Consider the following 21,300-nt stretch of genomic DNA (forward strand, 5'->3'; position numbering starts at 1 on the left):
GTGCTTCCCAGGAAGAGCACGCACGTCATCACGAAGAGCACCGTGCCGACGTGGCCCAATTGGGATCGTCCATGTTCGGGGGTTTCCTGCATGTGTCGGCCAATCTGGCGGCCCTCGCCTCCTCTGTGGAGACTATACGCCAGTCGTTCTCCTTGCCGTCTTCCGGCCCAGATGCCACCAGGGCCCCCTGTGGACCTGCCCTGACCAATGCAGCCAGCTCGGTGGGGATCCCATCCCTGCCACAGTCGGGAGTCAGAGGTCCAGCAGGGGTGGACACCACAGCAACTGTACCCCAGCAGATGGAGGATGTGCCGGCATCATCAGGCAGGGCACGTGCACAACGGCGTCGGTGGATTCCATCAGCCTGGATGCTGTCGTGCTGGCAGAGGCAGTGGCGTCGGAGGCAGCAGCGGAGTCAACGTGGGAGGCATCATGGCACGGGGCCATCAACATCGGAGGGGCAGGCATCGGCCGGAGGGCAGGAGGACCCAGGACGGGAAGTGTCTTCCGTGTGGCAGCGGTTGGGCCAGCATATAGGTGCGGAGCGGCGGCGGGCGGAAGAGGCGCGGCTCACAATGGTCAGGGCGGAGTACTCCATGCAGAGGGCCCTGAGGCGGGCCGAGTGCCTCGAGGCAATCCGCAGGGGGTTAGAGGAGGAGATGGCGTCGTCCCTGCGGACCCTCGGGGCCATGGAACAGGACCGCCTCCGGGACATCGAACAGGAGTTCGATGATGCCCTGGCCCGGAACACCACGGAGTGAGCCGCTGGACTTGCCCGCTGCCTTTGTATATAGTTATATAGTTAGTGTTAGGTTTCCTTTAATTTTTTTTTTATTTGGTTGCGATTGGACAATGCGCCACATTTTTGTATATAGTTCAGTTTTTAGTTAGTTGTCATAGTTAGGTTTCATTTGGTTGGGCTCATGGACCCGGGATTATCTTGTAAATAGTTCTTCAATGGATTTTTTAATTTTTTGGATTTTTTTCGTCGCCATGGAGCAATGGTTTTTGTTTATCATTTACACTTGGATTACTTTTCTGACTGTGACTTTGGACACCATTCATTTTGATTGTGCTGTGTGTTTTTGATTTTTTTCATGGACATTCATCTTCTTTTGGTTGTTTTGCTTTGTGGTTTTTCTCATTTAATTTCCATTCAAGTTGATTTTCAATACATTTTTATTTTCATCCTTCACTGTGTCGTATCATCTCATTGCTTTCATGCATGTCATGTTGGGTGTTTTAACATTCACTTGCAGCCATTGTGTGTGACAGACATGTGTTCATTTGCATTATTTACATTGGGTGTGTAACATGTAATTGCCTTTGATATGTGGGTGGATGTGATAGTTGGTTGGGCCTTTTGGCAGGGGAGGATGTCCATTACGGACATGATTGGGGATTGTTGGGACCCAGGTGCAGGGGGGCATGGATGGGACATGGGCGAGGGCCTGGTGGAGGGTGCCCCTGCACTGCTGGGGGGTGGGGGGGGTGGAGAACATGAGTTGCACATGGGTGGGGGCCTGCTGGCAGGTGCCCCACAGTGCTGGGGAGTGGGAGGGGGTGGGGAACATGAGTTGGACATGGGTGGGGGCCTGCTGGCAGGTGCCCCACAGTGCTGGGGGGTGGGGGGGTGGGGAACATGAGTTGGACATGGGTGGGGGCCTGCTGGCAGGTGCCCCACAGTGCTGGGGGGTGGGGGGGTGGGGGACATGAGTTGGACATGGGTGGGGGCCTGCTGGCAGGTGCCCCACAGTGCTGGGGGGTGAGGGGGGTGGGAGACATGAGTTGGACATGGGTGGGGGCCTGCTGGCAGGTGCCCCACAGTGCTGGGGGTGGGGGGGTTGGAGACATGGGTGGGGGCCTGGTGGAGGGTGCCCCTGGTGGCTGGGGGTGCAGGGGGACATGCGTTGGTGGGCAGTAGTGCAAGTTGACATGTGGGTTGGCTGGGGGGCATGGCCATGGTGGATGGGGTGCCTGCAGGACATGTTCAGGGTAGGCCCCTGTGGTGTGAGCCACCTGCAGGGGCCGTGGAGGGTGTAGAGGGAACACCTGGGAGGACCCACACGTGCAATTCACGTGTGGTGCTCCCCGCGCGCCCCTGTAATACACGTACCCTGATGAAATTGCGTGTGGTGCTGCCCGCGCACCCCTGTAATACACGTACCCTGATGAAATCGCATGTGGTGCTCCCCGCGCACCCCTGTAATACACGTACCCTGATGGAATCGCGTTTGGAACTTCCCGCACACCCCTGAAATACCCGCACGCAGCCCAATCGCGTGTGAAACTTCCCGCGCACCCCTGAAATACCCGCACGCAGCCCAATCGCGTGTGAAACTTCCCGCGCACCCCTGTAATACCCGCACGCAGCCCAATCGCATGTGAAACTTCCCGTGCACCCCTGAAATACACGCGCCCAGGGCAATCGCGTGTGAAACTTCCCGCGCACCCCTGAAATACACGCGCCCAGGGCAATCGCGTGTGAAACTTCCGGCGCACCCCTGGGATACACGCGCCCAGGGCAATCGCGTGTGAAACTTCCCGCGCACCCCTGAAATACACGCGCCCAGGCCAATCGCGTGTGGAACTTCCCGCGCACCCTTGAAATGCACGCACCCAGGCCAATCGCGTGTGGAACTTCCCGCGCACCCCTGAAATACACGCGCCCAGGCCAATCGCGTGTGGAACTTCCCGCGCACCCCTGAAATACACGCGCCCAGGGCAATCGCGTGTGGGAGTTCCGGCGCACCCCTGAAATACACGCGCCCAGGCCAATCGCGTGTGGAACTTCCCGCGCACCCCTGAAATACACGCGCCCAGGCCAATCGCGTGTGGAACTTCCCGCGCACCCCTGAAATACACGCGCCCAGGGCAATCGCGTGTGAAACTTCCCGCGCACCCCTGAAATACACGCGCCCAGGGCAATCGCGTGTGAAACTTCCGGCGCACCCCTGAAATACACGCGCCCAGGGCAATCGCGTGTGGGAGTTCCCACGCACCCCTGAAATACACGCGCCCAGGCCAATCTCATGTGAAACTTCCCGTGCACCCCTGAAATACACTCGCCCAGGGCAATCGCGTGTGAAACTTCCCGCGCACCCCTGAAATACACGCGCCCAGGGCAATCGCGTGTGAAACTTCCGGCGCACCCCTGAAATACACGCGCCCAGGGCAATCGCGTGTGAAACTTCCCGAGCACCCCTGAAATACACGCGCCCAGGGCAATCGCGTGTGGGAGTTCCCGCGCACCCCTGAAATACACGCGCCCAGGCAAATCGCGTGTGGAACTTCCCGCGCACCGCTGAAATGCACGCGCCCAGGCCAATCGCGTGTGTAACTTCCCGCGCACCCCTGAAATACACGCGCCCAGGCCAATCGCGTGTGGAACTTCCCAAGCACCCCTGAAATACACGCGCCCAGGGCAATCGCGTGTGGGAGTTCCGGCGCACCCCTGAAATACACGCGCCCAGGCCAATCGCGTGTGGAACTTCCCGCGCACCCCTGAAATACACGCGCCCAGGCCAATCGCGTGTGGAACTACCCGCGCACCCCTGAAATACACGCGCCCAGGGCAATCGCGTGTGAAACTTCCCGCGCACCCCTAAATACACGCGCCCAGGGCAATCGCGTGTGAAACTTCCCGCGCACCCCTGAAATACACGCGCCCAGGGCAATCGCGTGTGGGAGTTCCCACGCACCCCTGAAATACACGCGCCCAGGCCAATCGCGAGTGGAACTTCCCGCGCACCCCTGAAATACACGCGCCCAGGCCAATCGTGTGTGGAACTTCCCGCGCACCCCTGAAATACACGCGCCCAGGCCAATCGCGTGTGGAACTTCTCGCGCACCCCTGAGATGCGCGTGCCCAGGCCAATCGCGTGTGGAACTTCTCGCGCACCCCTGAGATACACGCGCCCAGGCAAATCGCGTGTGGAACTTCTCGTGCACCCTTGAGATGCATGCGCCCTGGCCAATCGCGTGTGAAACTTCTTGCTCACCTCTGATATACACGCACACACTCCCCCAGGCAAATCGCGTGTGGAACTTCTCGCGCACCCCTGAAATACACGCACCCAGGCCATTCGCGTGTAATACTTCTCGTGCACCCCTGAAATACACGCACACGCTCCCCCAGGCCAGATCGCGTGTGAAACTTCTCACGCACGCGTGTTCCCGACACCCGTAATACGCGTTCCCCGCTTTGCGTTTGCTGTTTGCCAGTCCGGTAAACTGGTACAGGGTTGGCGCAGCCCTTTGCGATGGTTTTGCGATCTTGATGGCTTTTCCTTGCGCGAAGGCGTTCTTGGGGGCATAACTGGCGCTGCTGCAGGGTCGCTGTGCCACTCTGCGCCACGTCTGCTTTTGGAGGTGAGAATCCATGAATACGCTGTGCGTGGAAATTGATTTTATCGCACGCGGCTGGTGCAGACATTCGCACGGGCACGCTGTGCGCCAGCCGTGTACGACACTTTTGAGAGGAATTACATGAATCGGCCTGACAACAGTCTTTAGTAGGAGCGAGGTTACAAGTGCAGGGTCTGTCGCTTCAGAGTTTCAGGGGGGCATGCCTTCCGTGGGCCAAGCTTTCATTTCCCTGCATTAATTCTCGGCTGCCTGCTACTTGTCCGTCATTGTAGTCTGGGCCTTGACTGGGGCACGCTCCTGAAGCCACTCTCTAGAACCCCCATCTGCATCTTCGCATTCTGCGTACTGAGGGCAGTGGAGGTCACACGGCATGCTCACGTGCAGCGCACTGTGTACAGCGCACTCCACACTGCATGCCCATATACTGCGGACTGCCTGCAGTGAACACCACACTGATGCTCATATGCTGTGTACTGCCTGCCATGTTCCTCACAGTTTATGCTCACCTGCTGCACACTGCATGCAGTGCATTTCACACTGCATGCCCAGATACTGCAACTGCCTGCCGTGATGCTCACACACTGTGTACTGCCTGCCGTGATCGTCAGTGTATGCCCACCTGCTGCGCACTAAGTGCAGTGAACTCCACACTGCAAGCTCGCGTGCTGCACAATTCACAATGCGTGTCCATGTTCTGCAAACTGCACACAGTAAACTTAACGCTGCCTGCTCACATGATACAAACTTTGTGCAGTGAACTTAACGCTGTCTGCTCACATACTTCATGCAATCAATTTGACACAGCCTGCTCACATGCTGGGCACTACGTGCAGTGAACTTCACACTGCATGCTGCCTTCGGCGAACTTCCATTCCAAGGATTGCATTGTTTTCAGGATAAAGGGGCTCACAAACATATGTGGGGAGATATGTGGGTGAGGGATCAACAATTAAGTAGACTCAAATTATCTGTCTATCCAGATGTTCCATGTAAATGGTGTTTATGTTAAGGGAGTCATGGTCAGTGTGACTGGAGCACGTAGAAACTGATGCTGTTGCCACTTTGTATTAAGCTCTCCTTCTGAGCCGAAATTGCAATTTAATCAGGCAGCTGAAATATTCAGCTCTTGTGTTTTTGTTGTTGTAATTTGAAGCTGCACAGCCTGGGACAGTGCTTCCAAGACCGTCATGGTCCTGGAGCCCTGCCCTGGGGAATCCACGGCAGGGCTAGTTGTTCGAAGTCTTTGTTACATGAACCGTATGAATCCGTTTGGTCTGTCTGTTGCTATTTAGTTGATAGCCCCTCCCGATTTGTCATCGGTGTGCGACCCCGTTATTGACTTCATTTAGGAAAAGTTTGTTGTCGATATACATAAACATCCTCTATATGTAGGATACATGTTTTGTTTTTTTTTAAACAAAACTTTGCTTTTAATAGGGTTTTGCTCTCACCCGAAACAAGCCCCCCTCGCCCTGTACAGGTGAATGAGCAAATTGCATTCTCTAGCTTCCACGTGAAAATCTCCCCTTTTGTGATCGCAAACGTTGGAATCTAGAGCCTGCATATGATCTCTAATTGTGTTCATCACACTTCTAAGCAGTGTAATAAAGTGGCACACAGTGTATCTACATCGAAAGGGGTAAGGGCAGAGCAGGGGTGGACTGGGAACCAAAAGAGGCCCTGGAAATAATTTTAAAAGTGGCCCTCATTTTACACAATTTCAGCAAGCCCAACCATTTTTCTATGAGAAATGTTGGACATAAAATAGGTCCCCACACAAAAGCCTCCCAGGGTGCAGAGGCTTAAAACAAGAAATCTCCAGAGTTCCCTGTAAATCCAGTCCACCCCTGGGCCAGTCCACCCCTGGGGCAGCCTAAGCCCCTCTGTATTTTGCCCTTCCTAAGAGGCAGAGGAGGGAGGACAGAGGGTGCATGTCTCTCACCCTTTCTCTTTCTTCCTGTTCTTACACCTGCTCCCTTCCTCAGCTTAAGGGCATGTGCCCTTTATCCGCGTGTGAAGCCAGGGGGGACATAGTTTCAGTCAGTTTTATTTTTAATGAAAACTCTCAAGCACATACAAATCAATGTGATGATGCCTGTAGATGGTGCATAGCAATCTTATTCTTTTTTCAGTGGGCTCAGAGGGTCTCATGGGATTTGTTTGTGTAACATATTCAACGGCAGCCTTCTGTGACATCTGGGGATGAAAATGTTATTTTTGTGTTGAGTGGTAGCCGTGCGTGCGGATATTGTCATCACCAGTGGAATGCTTGTGTATCCCACACACAGCCTGTGGTAGCAGCATCTGGCCCTACATCAGAGTCTTTCAGTATTCTTTTTAATGGGCCTTCACGCCTTTGGAGTGGGGGGTGTAATAGTATGCAAAATGAATGCTTCTTATGTCAAATTTCTGTGGGTTTGAACAGTAAATTGCACATTTTGGAAGCCATTTTTCCAACTATTTCACAGAGGAGAACGCCCATGCACCCCCTTGATGTGGGTTGGGCTCACTCGCTGTGCACCCTCGCTCCAATATTCGCCCAGATAAATGTACGCCCCACCATGTTTCAAAGTCACCAGCCGCCACTGGTCGTCCATCTTTATTTGCATGGCCATCCCTGTTAGTTGCATCAAGCTTCAGCAAGCTGTCCATGTGTAGTCTTATGTGTCTTGCGGTTTTCTGCATAGCCAAAGTTATAGGTATGTCTGTCTTCCAACTATGTGGGTCATGAGCATATCCTTCATGTCTATCAGCAATAAACGAAAATGTCTGTGCAGCTTCGTGCAGGAATGCATATGTGCTTCATGCCTAACGCATCTATGTCATGATATCAGTTGTGACGTCATCAGCTCTATGTGGCTGCAGTCAGTCAACTTGATCTATAGATTGCAGACTCGTCTCTTCTGTGACGTCATCAGGATATGGTCCAAACGGCTGCCTGAGTGAATGGCATCTCTCAAACCTGTGATGCATCATCAATGAAGGGGTTGAGGGGGTCACTAGCGATGTGCATCTTTTGTTTCTCTGTCGATGGGCTGAGAGCGGGATAGGTGCAACAAGGGCGATGTTTAGGTCTCCCTCTTCAATGGCTACAAAGAGAACAATTGACATCGAAACCTGCTAATAAATCGTATCTAAATAAGGGTACAGAACTTTGAGCATGCGTAACCCAAAATGTATTCCATGAAAGCCATGCAACATGACATAGTAAGTGTATGTATCCTATTTCCATATCGGGGAAGATATCTCAATCACAACATATTCGTGAGTGGCATAGATTCGATATCCTATTCGGGCAGATGCAGCACTTCACCACCATCCCCTGGTCAATAACATGAGTACCAGTAATAGTGACACCAGGTAATACAGCCCAACAGGAAGCGCTATATATTTCAGAAAATAATTACTAATATTATCGCTTCATTGCTCAGTAGACATTCAGTTGTTCCAAGAGTAATAAGGAAATGTATTCACTTTGGATGAGTAACCTCTGCATATCTGAATTTTATTCACTATGACATTGGCCAACAATACCACGAAAGCACCTGAATGTGCTGAAAGTACCAGGAAAGCTCCGGAAGGTGCTGTATTTACCATGAAAGCACCCGAATGTGCTTGTGTGCCCTAGGAATGGCCGGTGACCTTGTGTCGCATTTTCCCAGCCTGTTTGTATGGCTTTAGTAATAGACCAAGCCTCATATGGCTTCACGAGGATGACCCCAAAAATGTGACCAATGTAACATCAAGGGCTAGTACAGTGTTAACTGATTGGAAGATGTCATAGTTGCGCCAGTTCACTGTTAACCATGTGGCCCAAAACAATCATGTTGAAGGTAAAGTGAGGCCAAGAGGTCGAACCCAGGCTTCAGTGTGTCCCAGATGTTGCCACGAACATTGCTACTGGGGTCAAGCTTAAACCAAATATGAAATGCAACCTATGGAACCATTACAAGAACAGCAAAGGTCTTTGGTCATCAGCTTGGTCTTGCCTAGTTTGGCTGGTGTTATCAAGCCTCAATGAATGAGGCTCATAGCACGTGCTTTGCCAGTGGGGCATGATTTGCAGCATACCTCATTCTTAATTTCTTGAGTTCACACAACTCCACAGTATTACTGTAATCTTTTTGAATGTCCCAGCTTTACCTTACTAACGCTATTATCGCAATACGAGGCTGGTGGTAATGGTAAAAACAGACGGTATTTTGAACACCACCTGTTTTTACAAGCTGCCTGAATAGAGCTCATTGAGCTTTTTCCTCAGGGGCTGTTCTAGAATTTTTGTCATGGGGACTTTATTCATGAAACAATGGACCACACACGGAGATCTGAAGGAATGGAACTCAGTCGCGTCTTGGATCTCAGTACCCGGTGAGGGCACAATCAGAATGAAAGAGCCATTCTGATTGGCCCTCGCCGAGTCATTACCAGGCCGGGAATCCCTCTGTCGGGATTCCATGGCCTTTTTCCCTGGCAGGGGCGTGGCAACCCCTCAGCCAATGAGGAGGCTCGAAGCCGGGCCATCCCCGCTCCGAGCCTCCCCACGGCTGGGAGGCTGCCTTCGCCCCCCGCCGGGGACTCAGGTAAGGCTTTGGCTTTTTTTTCCCTCTATCCTCCTCCCACCTCCCTGCCCTCCCCACCCCACTTACCTTCTATCCCTTGTCCCCAGTGGGGGACAATGGCAGCCTCCTGCCGTGTGGCGACTCGGAGCGGGGCCATTCCTGCTCCGAACCTCCACACGGCTGGAGGCTTCTATCATCCCCCGCCGGGACACAGGTAGGTTTTATTTTTATTAAAAAAAAAATTCTTCTTTCCCCTTTCCCTCCCTTCCGCCCTCCCAACCGCACTTACCTTCTTTTTTTTTTCGGGAGCGGACGCGCTGGAAACGCTTCTGTTTCCAGCGCGTCCACTCCCGATGGCCGCCATGGAAAGGGAAAACGGACTCCGTTTTCCCTTTCCATGGCAGCCATTATCTTAGTCGGTTTTTTTTTCGGTTTTTTTTCGAAAGGCTCCAGCGTTTCGGGACAAAAAAAAGCTTTTAGTGCCCCGGTCACGCAGTTTTTGCAGTCCGGGGTACTAATAGCTATATGCCCCTCGCGGCGGGGGCATTACCGACTCTGGTAATGCCCCGGGGCCTTCGTTAAGGGGGTATATTGCTTAAATAGAATACTGAGTGTGCTCAATATCTGACTGCCTCCTCCATGGGCCATATTGTGGTTTGACCCATGTCTTTTCATTTCTTGTGACCAAAGCATAAGATTTGCATTTTGTTTGTAACATTGACACTAGTACATGAAAATAGCCAATTCTGACAAATCCTATTGGCAGTGTGTGACGGTTTGCTTCAGATACATAGTTTTTTTTTTTTTTATATCAAGTAGTTAGTGTGAAAGCAGGTTTCACATACAGCTGAGAGATCTGGCACACTGCTTCATTTCTCCAGTGTCCTGGAAAAAAGTAAAAACTACAGCCCAGTGGATTGTAGTAGTCAAGAGAACAGTGGGGGCTGCACTGATATTGCTCAAAGATGCCAGGAATGTGATGTGGTTGGCATTTTACAGAATGGGTATTGTTATCACTCAAAATGGTTTTCAATGACTGCCATATAGACTGCTAGTGGAAGGCTTAGAGGAGGGTGTGCCCAACTATGGGTGAAAACTTAAGTGGGCTGGGGTAGCACAAGTGTATTAGAAATCATTTGGGTCCAGGCACTTATTTCTTTTTAAATCGTGCATCGGTCACCGGGGTAGCGTAGCCCAGAGAGCATCCCTTTGTCAGGGGGAGATGCCCACTGAGATGTGCTATGCAAGCCACTGGCCTGCCCAAGGAACATACCTTTTACTCTAGGTTAGTAACACGCTCCACGGGCTATACCGGATGTAATGGGCCAGCAGTCTGAGTTAAAGGCCAGAGCATAGCGAGGGCATTTAACGAGGGCACCGGGATGTTACCCCTTCCCCCGTATATCCCATGGAACGGGTTACTAGCACTATTAGCACCCCTTGTTACCAAAGTTGTAACCTGGGGTGTTAAAAAAAAGTATTTTTATTTGAAGAACGGGACGCGCGGAGCTTCCTGGTCATTCAATGAAAATACTTTGCCAAGATGGATACCATGGTTGTGGAAGGCAGGGCTCCATACGGAGTCCCTCTTCCATTTCCACAGAGGCCGGAAAAGCGTGATGCAGGGACGCTGCCGCCGCGGCAGTGCGCGGTGTCACAGCCAGAATCAGATAAGTGGGGCAGGGGAGGCGGTTGGGATTAGTTAAAAAAAAAAGAAGGGGACTGGGTGGGCGTGGAGAAGATGGCAGAGCTGGGTAGGGGAAGCCACCATCGGGTTCCATGGAGCGCGGGCTGAGATCTGCAGTAGCCTGAGAACAAAGGAACCTGATAATCTGCGCCCCTCCCCACCCCGGGTGCTAATAGGGGAACATTACATGTGCAAAGGAATTTGTGCACAAAGTTTTCGCTTTTATAAACTAGCCCCAGCACAGACTATGCTTGTTTTCATTTCTTGTATTCCCATTTCGCACACGCAAGTATATAGTAAACTGCCATGAATCGGGCAATGTTGTAATCCTTGCAATCCAACCTATGAACTAGGGTTCTTTGTGCACAATGAAATCATAGGAATTTAAATACGCTCCTTACTTACCTTGGAACGTAATTGGTTAAAGAAGCCACAGAGATTGTTCACACTCGAGCAGTGAATAGAAAGTTCAACTCAATGAACATTATGTCTTCTTTCAACGATACCAACTATGTAACAAAATGTTTTGTCCTCATTAATTTGAGGCCTTGTCCATGCCTGGATTGTTCCCATCACGCACTGTACTGGACACCTATTTACGAAAGAATGTCATAGTGATGAGCACTTTGAGGTTCTCTATCATCGTGGGCGAGTAGGGGGGTTTCCAAGAGGAAATAGCTGCTTTTATCCAGACTCTTATTAGCAGCAAAGAAAAGCTGAGAAAAGCAGCCACCCTGCAAAAGGGCATGTGAAATAAAAACAAAAAGGTTGCTGCCACTACAGAAGCCAAGTACTGAATGGTTTTCCTGTTAATCATGTAAAAGCAAAACATATCAGGTTTTGTTCACATTTTAAGGCGAAATTCACATTCACTTGCTAGCAGCTTTTATGCATGTTGCTTAATGCATGTTTTGCAAGGTGGTTGTCATAATCAGAAACATCTTTATTTCGAACAAGTTCACTTTACTTTGTAAAATTATACAAAGTAAAATTGTGTTACAACCTCAACCTTCGATAAAACGACATATAATTAATCTTCAATATATAACAATCGTTTAGAATATATTTCTATTTAGATGCAAATTTGTCTTGACACTTTTAAATAATGAATTATCATCCAAAACTTTATTTCGGCACCTTGGCCATATTAGCGTAGACAAATGCAAACATTAAATTAATTTAAAACCACAACAATAAAACAACACAGTGATTACGGAAAATAAAGAACAGTCCAGGGAGACAAAATCCTTGATCTCACATGCGCCTAAATATGAATACAAATCAGATATTTTTAGAAAAAATGTGTGGTAATTATTAAAATTCTGAATGCTATAGACACACACATTAGCTGAGTCTAGATGGTAGCCATAGAGCAAGATTACGAAGACAGCAGGAGTGTCCTTTTGACCGAAGCTTGCCTTAAAAACGACAGCGGCGACCTGCTCACCCACGGGGTTTCCACCAATAGTAAATACAGTAGTGCCGGCCGACGCTGCAGAAACTGCCTGTCTTTCAGAACAGGAACCACCATTCTGGCTCTAATGTCTTTGAAAACTGGGCCAAAAGAATGAAATACAAAATTGTCTTTCTTGGCATCATAACCAAATGGATACCCTCCCTAGCTCCAGACCATTGAGACAGGGAAGTACTAATAGGAAGGCAATTAAATCTTCCTCTTGTCATAAGATTTCTTTCAGATGGATTATTTGCCCACAATAAGTAATTTTGGATGACGCCAGATGAGATAATTACCAGATTTCTGTTGGACCCCTTATGAATTTCCACGGCTTCCCGGGTCAGCTCTAGATATAAACAGCAATTGACGCTTGAGATCTGTTGCTATCACCCGAGTAATAGGACTGTTCAAATAGTGTTCAGCATCCAGTTTTAACAACAGCTTATCTACATGAACCAGCCACGGCACATCCCGGAGACTCCGCTTACCCAACAAGTGCATAATTAGGCATTGTGTTACCCCCACCCTGGGACTAGCCTATAGGCTGAGTCAATGCACAGCGGACTCCAACACCATTGTTCCCCCCAAAAACGGCATGCCCAGTATATGCGGGTGCCATTGTCGGGGGGCGGATTGTTGAAGACTGAGAATTACTTTTAAAAAAGAGTCCTCGATAACTTACAAACTCTATTCATCACAGACACCCCATTGCATGGCTCCATATTTGGCCACTGATTTTGCTTTAATGGCATAAAATGTCATTACCAGGTACAATGGCATTGCACTTTGACATTGACATGAATCTCCTACCCCTTTTGTCAATATCAGGGCCATTTTGGGGCTTTTCTGGGAGAGGTGACAGGCCATAACAGCTGACTTGGTGGCATTAACTTTCAGGTCCAAGAGTTGTGTAGATGCCTTGACAAGTTCTTGTGAAGCCCTTGGCGTAAGAGCAATCAGGACCGTCTCATTGGCATATGCAAAGAGCGGGAATAAAAGGCCATTCATTCTTGGGATATCCAAGGTTGCCCGTACCAATACATCTTGGAGCCCATTAATATAAAAGGAAAAGAAGACAGCGCCCAATACACACACCTGCCGTGACTTTAAAGTAAGATGCACAATGTCCACTTCTCACAGAGACCTGAGAATTCCTATGCAAAACGGCCAGCAAATAGGTTACATAAATAAAATAAAAAAATTAGCCCAGTAGGGCAACCCTGCGACCTGACCACAGCCCACAAGTTGTCCCTATTGACCATATTGAAGGCTGTACACAGGTCCATGAAAGCCAGATATATTGCTTTATGCTTTAAATAGAGTGTTTTAGCCAGAATCACACAAATATTTAACATTTGCTCATTAGAGCCCAGGCCTGGAAGAAAACCCAGCAGTATCTCCTCAAGGTTGTTATTGGTATCCAGCCAAACTTCAATTTTGCACAACAACACTCTTGCCAGCACTTTGAACAAGGAATCTAAGAGAGTGAGGTCTGAATTAAGCCAGGGAATCTCTCGGACCTTCATATAGATCGGATGAATAATTGCCTTACCCCAAGAGGCCAGGAATTGTGCATTCTTGCACATAGCATTAAAACAGCCAATCAGAACTGGAGCCCACAAAGCTACATTTTCCCTAAATAAATCTGCAGGAATGCTGTCAGGGCCATGAGAGTGAGCAAGTTTCCTCTGATTAATTGCATCTGTGACATAATGAGAAAATATTGAATTAAAAAAACAGACTAAACTCCTCAACTACCATGTAGGGTATCTGTTTGTCTGCCTGCCCCCAAAGAAAAGTGAGCCCAAAATTGCATAAGGAAATTACCACCCCCAAAAATGTGAACTGTGTTAATTGAAGCTGGTTTTAGAGGACTTCGAACTGTAGGAAGAAATTAAAATGTACCTTTGAAATCTGTAAGAGTCGTAGTCAAATGCGGAAAAGTGTGATTATTAATTTGAAACATGAAATGTGAAAGTTTTGTGTTGGTTACAGAAATATTCCAGTGGCAGCGTTGTGGTATGCACCTACATCCCTCAAAATATTGCAAATGGGGCGTTCGCAATTCTGATTAAAAGAGGTCTGTCTCCTTAATTTGGGAGTACAAGGGTGCTTGTTGTTTTCGGTTTTTGCTCATTTATATTTTAAAACCATAGCTCCAGATAAGAGGGAAAAGGAAAGGTTGCGAGGGAGTACGCACTCTGGTTGGCATGGTAACTGCTAACACCTGCAAGCATGCACTGCAGAAAGCACATATTGTCATTTCTTGTCTCCTTACTCCGTACCAACTTATCAACTATTTGTCCAACAATATGTGTGTCAATCAGACGTTTCATTGTTTGAAAATGTGTGACCAGGCTTTCATCCACCAAGCCATGCAGTGGTTCTTTATTTGTTTTTTCCTTGACTCTTGACAGGAGAGCACAGCACAGGAAGAAGTTGGTGCTGCTGTTTGAGAATCGTGCCTGGATGTCCTGGAGATCAGCAGACACTCACTGCTGGTACAGCACCTAATACTGGTCACTCAAGGTAAGGGAATCGGTGCCAGTAAGCCTCCTACATTGCATGTTACCAAAAACAGGTTAGGGTGAACTTCCTGTTGAGCAGGCTACGAATTCCATCGGAGGGCATTCTGGGTAGAGTATGTGTGAATGCCTCCCTAAGGCTAGTTCTGAGAGCATAGCAGATATTGCAGAGCTGCCTATAACCTAGGTCACTTCCTGGACTTGGGCGCTTATCTCATTTACATCACAGCTCTCTTGACAAGGTACCCCTCTCTGTGCTGCACTAGGGGTGTGGCATACAAGACAGAGTACATCAGGGCTCGAAATTGAGGAGAGCTGGGAGCTATTTAACTCCTGCTTGTTGTCTCGAAGAGCCTGGCTATCTTGGCATCAACAGCCACCAGGAGCTACCTTTGGTGCCCTTGGCCAATTGATGGCGAACAAACATACCTATGTGACGTTAACGCTGTGCATTTGGGACAATCAGTAAATAAACATTAGGGCACATCTATAGAACATTTAACGCATATGGTGTCATAAATAATGAACAAAATAATGTTTGAATCTTATGTGCAAGTTACATTTCCAAAACGCTACGTGCGAGCTCCTTGTTCCCCAATCTAAGCTCCTGGTTCGTGTTTAATGCTGGATACCCAGAAGCTGCTTTTAGCTCCTGCTTACCCAATCTTAATTCCGATCCCTGTACAGTGGGAAGGACAGCAACAATGTGCTTATCATCAAAACTGCAAACAGGTTGTGAGGGGCAGAACCTGGGTTCAGGAACAGCTCCCTTCTAGCTCTATCTGTCCCACTGCTCCCTTAAAATGGTGCCTGCCTTCACAGAATGATGTCTTAAGTTCCATCACTCGCCTTGTAATGGTGGTTTGATCATTCTTGATGCCCGTGAATATAATTACTGATCAACAGTCGACACATGCCATCGTCCTATTGCATATATTTGTCAGCAAGTTTGTTTCTTGTTGTATACGCCATTGTTGCTGCGTTGGAATGGGTCAATCAATTCTACTTAAAGCTATTGTGAACGCTTCCTGGCAGCTTGGTTGGAGATGTTGCAAACCCATTGTGCATTCGCACCCAGCCCAGGCTGAGCAGTCCATCTTTTGGTAATTCAATGAATGATGAGATTACCTTGCATTGCATATATGCGGATGTCATGAGCTACAGCCTTTTTGAGGCTGGCCTTGTTCACTGTCTCTCCCCCTCTTATGATTCATTTCTTAAGACTAAGGATCCAAACCAGCAGCCTGAAAAGCTGTTCTTATCATGGCACTACTGTGTACACCCAGCAGAGAATAGTTCACAGTAGCATTGGCATTCATTTGGTCACATGCAGCCAATATGTTTTCCAGGGCAAGGGTGGCATATATGTTTAAGTCAGAACACGTTTTTTCTTTGACAAAACCAGCAATGTATTGAAAAATGCTCCTATGCAATGTTGGTGACCTGACATTTATTAGAGCTCTCTCTCGTGCTGTCTCTCGCACACTCACTCTTTCTTGCTCACGCTCTCTGTTTCTCACGCTCTCTCTTGTGCTGCCTCTCTCTCACGCTCTTTCATACATGCTTTCTCTCCACTCACTCTCTCTCCCGTCTCACACCTTATCACAGTGTCCATTCCTCTCTCTCTCATCCTTCCCCTCTTGCACCCCTGCTCTCTCTGACCACCCTGCTAACAGCCTCTCTCGCTTTCGCCTGCCCTTGCTCAGCCTCCCTGGTGTTATGATATGATATGATAGGTTATTTATAACGCGCTTAATGCCCAGAGGTTTCTAAGCGCGGACCCGGGGATCGACCTTTGTTGCTCTGTGTCGTCTTGCTTCCAAGGCGAGCACGTTGCCGCTGAGCTATCCTCCCGTTCTCCCTTATTCACAGTAACTCGCTCACCCCTCTCTCTCCCTCGTCCACTCATTCTTTCTCGCTCACATCCCCCACCTGACATCCTTTCGTGCATCTTCCCTTCCACCTTTGCACACTCCCCGGGTCTCCTCATGCCTATAAATGCAAAATACAAACCAGCTCAGCAAACATCAAAACTATTGGCTTTGCCTATGTTTCCTTTTTGTTTGAATTTGTACATCTTTTGTGTCTGGAGCATGTCCCCGAGGGATCTTATATATGTCATGAGGGAGACACTACCAGACTTAGGGCCTGATTCATGGAATATTTGCACGGTTCAAAATTACTTTGCACTGTTGAAAAGTGACTTTGCCGACACAACCCCTGATTCATGGAACCGTGCAAAGTGTATTTTTGCCATCCAAAGACCATGCAAAGTCATTTTGTATTGCAAAAATGACTAGGCACTGACTTTGCCCTGCAAAAATACACTTTGCAGCATTCCATGAATTAGGGTTTGTGTCGGCAGTGCAAAGTCACTTTTAGCAGTGCAAATTCACTTTTAGCAGTGCAAATTCACTTTGAACCGGGCAAATATTCCATGAATCGGGCCCTTAATGTGGGCTGGCAATTGGATTCTTACTAAACCACTGATCAAATCACTCTATGGTTGAGGGATGCAGTGGTCAGAACAGGGCCTTCAGCTGCGGGGCGAATTACCAAGTGAAACCATTTTCTAAAACGTGTAAAAGTTGCCAAATCATTTTACGTGATATCTGTTCATACTTCATGTGGAACAAACATTTTGTTTACATCATTCTAAACAACAGGCTACGTGTCTGAGCAAGGGCTAACAGCAGAGGACTTCTTCACATGTAAATGAGCTAAATGAGGGTTTGCACTTATTTCACATGGTCAGATGTGCGATGCCCAGCAACGTGCAGCCTTCAGGCTCCCACCATTTTTCTGTATGAAACTTGTATTCCTACATTAATTGTCGGGCGAATACAACTACACGAATACAGAATGAGACAAGACAAAAAACAGGACCTGCAGAACCAGTAAAAGTTCACAGGGGACCATTGAGAGCTACGTTTCCTCATATTTTTTAAACGTTAGTGTACATGAGTGGCACTTTCAGTGGGATATTCCTTGCTCCTCTATAGTCCAGACTGTACATATATCTAACACGCTAGAGAACAATGCCCTGAGAACCGCCCTGAACATACCTAACAGAGAACACGTATCTAATATGAGAAGAAAACACCACTGGCTAAAGATAAGTGACAGGATACTACTAAAAACGGTCTCACTAACATTCAAGTGCCTCAATAACGCAGTTCCCCCCAATCTAACTGAGAGAATGGTTAGGAGAACCTCGACCCACCCCTCCAGAGCGGCCAAATCCCACTGCCTAGGGATACCTAGATTTAAGCTTGAAAAATCTGGTGGAAGCAGCTTCCCGGTAAAATCCGCTCAGGTCTGGAATGCACTACCACTAGATTTCAGAATTGACCAGTCCTCCTTCAGCTTTAGGCGCAACACTCTTAACTGGCTGCGCTCCAATGATGTATGATCCCCCGATTAACCCTGCTACATTAACCCATGTATCAGCCTATGTAACCTTTTTACTTCCTCTTTGTACTTGCTTGTATTTTGTTTTTGTACTGCCTCACTGTATCTTTCTCACTGTGTAACTAAGCTTTAAGTACCTTTGTACCTTGTTGCACCCAGTTACCCGAGGGTTCAGTGCGCCCTACAAATCAATAAACAAACAAACACTGAAAGTTCAGGTATCAAAGAGCATTATTTGTAAATGATAAAAAGCAGTCCCGAATTACCAAATAGGCAAAGTAGGCACCAGCCTATGGGCCCCAATATTTTTAGGGGCCTGTGATGTTTTTTGTCGCTAGTTAAATTAATTTGCGCGGGGGGGCCCGAAATTTCAACTGCCTAGGGTCCTCCACAGGGTTTAACCCGGCACTGATTAAAAGCGACTGTACGCTGCAGTAGGAAGAGGGAGGTTAAATATAGAGAGGCTGTGGGAAAAAGGCAGACTGCTGCTGTAACATCGAATGCCGAGGCATACACTGGGACCGCATTCCACCAGAGTCTGAAACTGAGATGCAGTCGAGAAATGTAATGATTGTTGGCAAAAGGAAGAACAAATAGGAGTGTACTGAGATGGCATTGCAGATCTTACCAAGGGACGAACAGTCTTCATCAGGACACATGCGCCATAGTAGCAGAAGCACCACACATGAAAATGAGACACTGGAGGGGAGGGGAGAGACTGCAGAGTGAAGTTTGAGACAGAACATGGTAGAGTGATATCACCGAGATAGCTGGGAGTAGGAACTTCAGTGGAGAAAAGGGTGTAGAGGAAAGGACAAGCCATCAGTGCGGGAAAATAAATCCTGCAGGGGGAAAAGAGTGATTATGGCTTTCACGCCCCAGCTGAGGGGCCGAAACTGGGGTTAATGACCCACCAGCCCAGGCTTTGTAGACCCAAGTGAAGCGAGGGCCTCAGCTCAGCTGCAGGTTGTTAAACCATGTGTCCACCTCTCAGCTGGGGCGTGAAAACCATTTGCACCCCAGGATTTGGGATTTACCAGGGTGCAAATAGTTTTCATTTTGTTCCCTTCTGATGTGAAATGAGCTCTGCACGAGCAGATCTCTCGTCAGAATGGAAAAAAAAAGACAAAATAAATGTCTGTCACCATAAAAATAGAAAAGGGACTAGGTGCATTTTGGATAACAGAGGCCATGGAAAACCTGTACCAAAATGGCCACCATCATTTGAAAAGGGACTAAATCCCTTTTCTATTGAAATGGCAGTGGCCATCTTTTTTTTGCTTTTTTTTTCAGTACGCTACAGAGAGGGAACTACTGCAGGGAAAAGAGCATTTCAGGTGAAATTATTGACCACGAATGAAAGAGGGATGGACACCTGGGGCACAGGGGGAATGAAGCTCTTGGGCTATACATTTCTCTATCTTGGTGGTACAGTGGTTGCATTCTGCATTTTCAAGCACACATCAATGGACTTCATCTTCTCCTTGGCTTCCTTTGGTGAGAATAATGTCATAAACAGGGAACAAAACAAGCTTGAATACCTTCACTCAGAGCGGCACCAGCTGGGGAAAGGTTTCCTGAATGTGTACATTCCATTCACCAAAACAAATGCACTTTGAAAATGTCTACAGTTGTCCCATGTCTTCTATGAGTAGTTCATCATTTGTTTCCGATTCTTGTGTTTGCATTCTGGCATGTATACTTTTGTCTTTGTCCAAATTACATAGTAAATAGACAAGTATTAAAATGAAAAAAACTAGTATTGCATGAGACAACTTAAAATCACTTAAACTTGTAAAAACAAATATACATAATTAGAAATGCTCACGTTGTTTACTTAGCAAATGTAAGTACATGTTGAACAGAAAAAATAGCTGTTTTCAGCAATCTGACATTATATTTTCTCAGTTCTATGTGTGTTATTCAACCTTATAGACCAAGGGAGGAGTCATTAATGCGGGAAAATAGCCCAAACCCCAAGGTCATTATCCCAAGCAATAATGTCCCCTTCCAATGACTATAAGGCTACTAGCACATGAAGTGGTGCAACTGAAAAGGAATGTATTGTGGGGAGAAAATGAGCACACTCAAGTAACTTGTAATTCTAATAAATAGAATAGGAGCCTATTACCAATAGATGTAACACATTTTGTGGTTTTATTGCATTTTAATTGGTTGGTGAATTGATCTGCACACAATTCTCTGTTCCTTTACACAGCTGAAGACAATCGATGATGTGCTGCTTGTCAAGCTGCTGCTCAAGTCAAATTGTTTGGAATGAGGTCAATACCAGAGATTATAGACTGTATACCGATCATTCAGATTGAGTGAGAGGTGGTCTGTATTGCAATCCATGTGCTAATAAAGGTCACAGAACTCTGCAAAGACTGCTGCTTACATGTAATTGTTTTCAATCATCATAATTCAAATTGCTGCTGGGACCCTTTCCCCTTTCCAGCTATTGACATTGATACCCCGCTCCCAAACAGCATATGTACCGAATGGCAGCTGATGTCACCACCACCCCCTTCAACCATGCCTGTACTTCTAGGCTGTGAGGATAGCTCAGGGGCAACACGTTTGTCTTGGAAGCAAGAGAGCGCAACACGGGTTTGAATCCCATGCTCGTGCTTAGAAACTGGCCTCCAGTATTAAGTGCATTATAAATAGCAATTATTATTATTATATATCAAATACAGGCGCATACAGCCACTAGGGATTTGCGAAACCTCACAACTGGTTGGAGTCACTTACTGAAAAAAAACATACCAGCATTTGCAAAATGCACATATCCAAATTGCACTTTGGGTACTCAAAATCAAAAATGTTCACATATCTAATGTAACTGTTTTTTACTGTTATGTCTCATTTTCTGAAATTAAGGGAAGCAGGTGTCACATTTTACATCGTACTTTTTTATTTTTTATTTCTACCTTCCATTTAGTCACTGGCTACTAGAAAAGCTGTACAACTGTAACATGGGAATATTTACAACATACATAAAAATGTAATTGTACATCTGCAATATATGTATCTGCCTATTTATTTAGGCACATGCAGGCCACTGTGCTCCCTTGATGGTAGTACAGTCCTGTTTTTTTATTCTTTGCCTTCATGCGCTTGTATTTCTCGGTTTCCCCTTTGGAAATCCGGCACTACAAGCTGAACATGTCAAAGAAAAAGGACAGGAATGGGCCCCCTTCTCCAGAATGAGTGGGACATGCTGCAAGTAGTCCGCATAGACACGTGACCTTTCGGCCATTTCAGAACACTGGGTCTTGCAGACGGGCGTAT

General features: G+C 47.6%; 1 long non-coding RNA gene across 2 annotated transcripts in view; it reads left to right on the plus strand.

Annotated features, from left to right (window-relative positions):
* The window catches only part of LOC138493231 (uncharacterized), a 111,697-nt gene extending 90,838 nt beyond the window's left edge, over nucleotides 1–20,859 (plus strand). For both annotated transcript variants that reach the window (XR_011276319.1, XR_011276318.1), the window contains exons 3-4: nucleotides 14,488–14,599; nucleotides 20,225–20,859. This is a non-coding gene — a long non-coding RNA (uncharacterized lncRNA). The remainder of the gene's footprint in view (nucleotides 1–14,487; nucleotides 14,600–20,224) is intronic.
* The last annotated feature ends 441 nt before the right edge of the window (nucleotides 20,860–21,300 follow it).

The sequence above is a fragment of the Ambystoma mexicanum genome, chromosome 10 (genome assembly GCF_040938575.1).
Source record: "Ambystoma mexicanum isolate Mex_15411 chromosome 10, UKY_AmexF1_1, whole genome shotgun sequence".
Classification (NCBI taxonomy): domain Eukaryota; kingdom Metazoa; phylum Chordata; class Amphibia; order Caudata; family Ambystomatidae; genus Ambystoma; species Ambystoma mexicanum.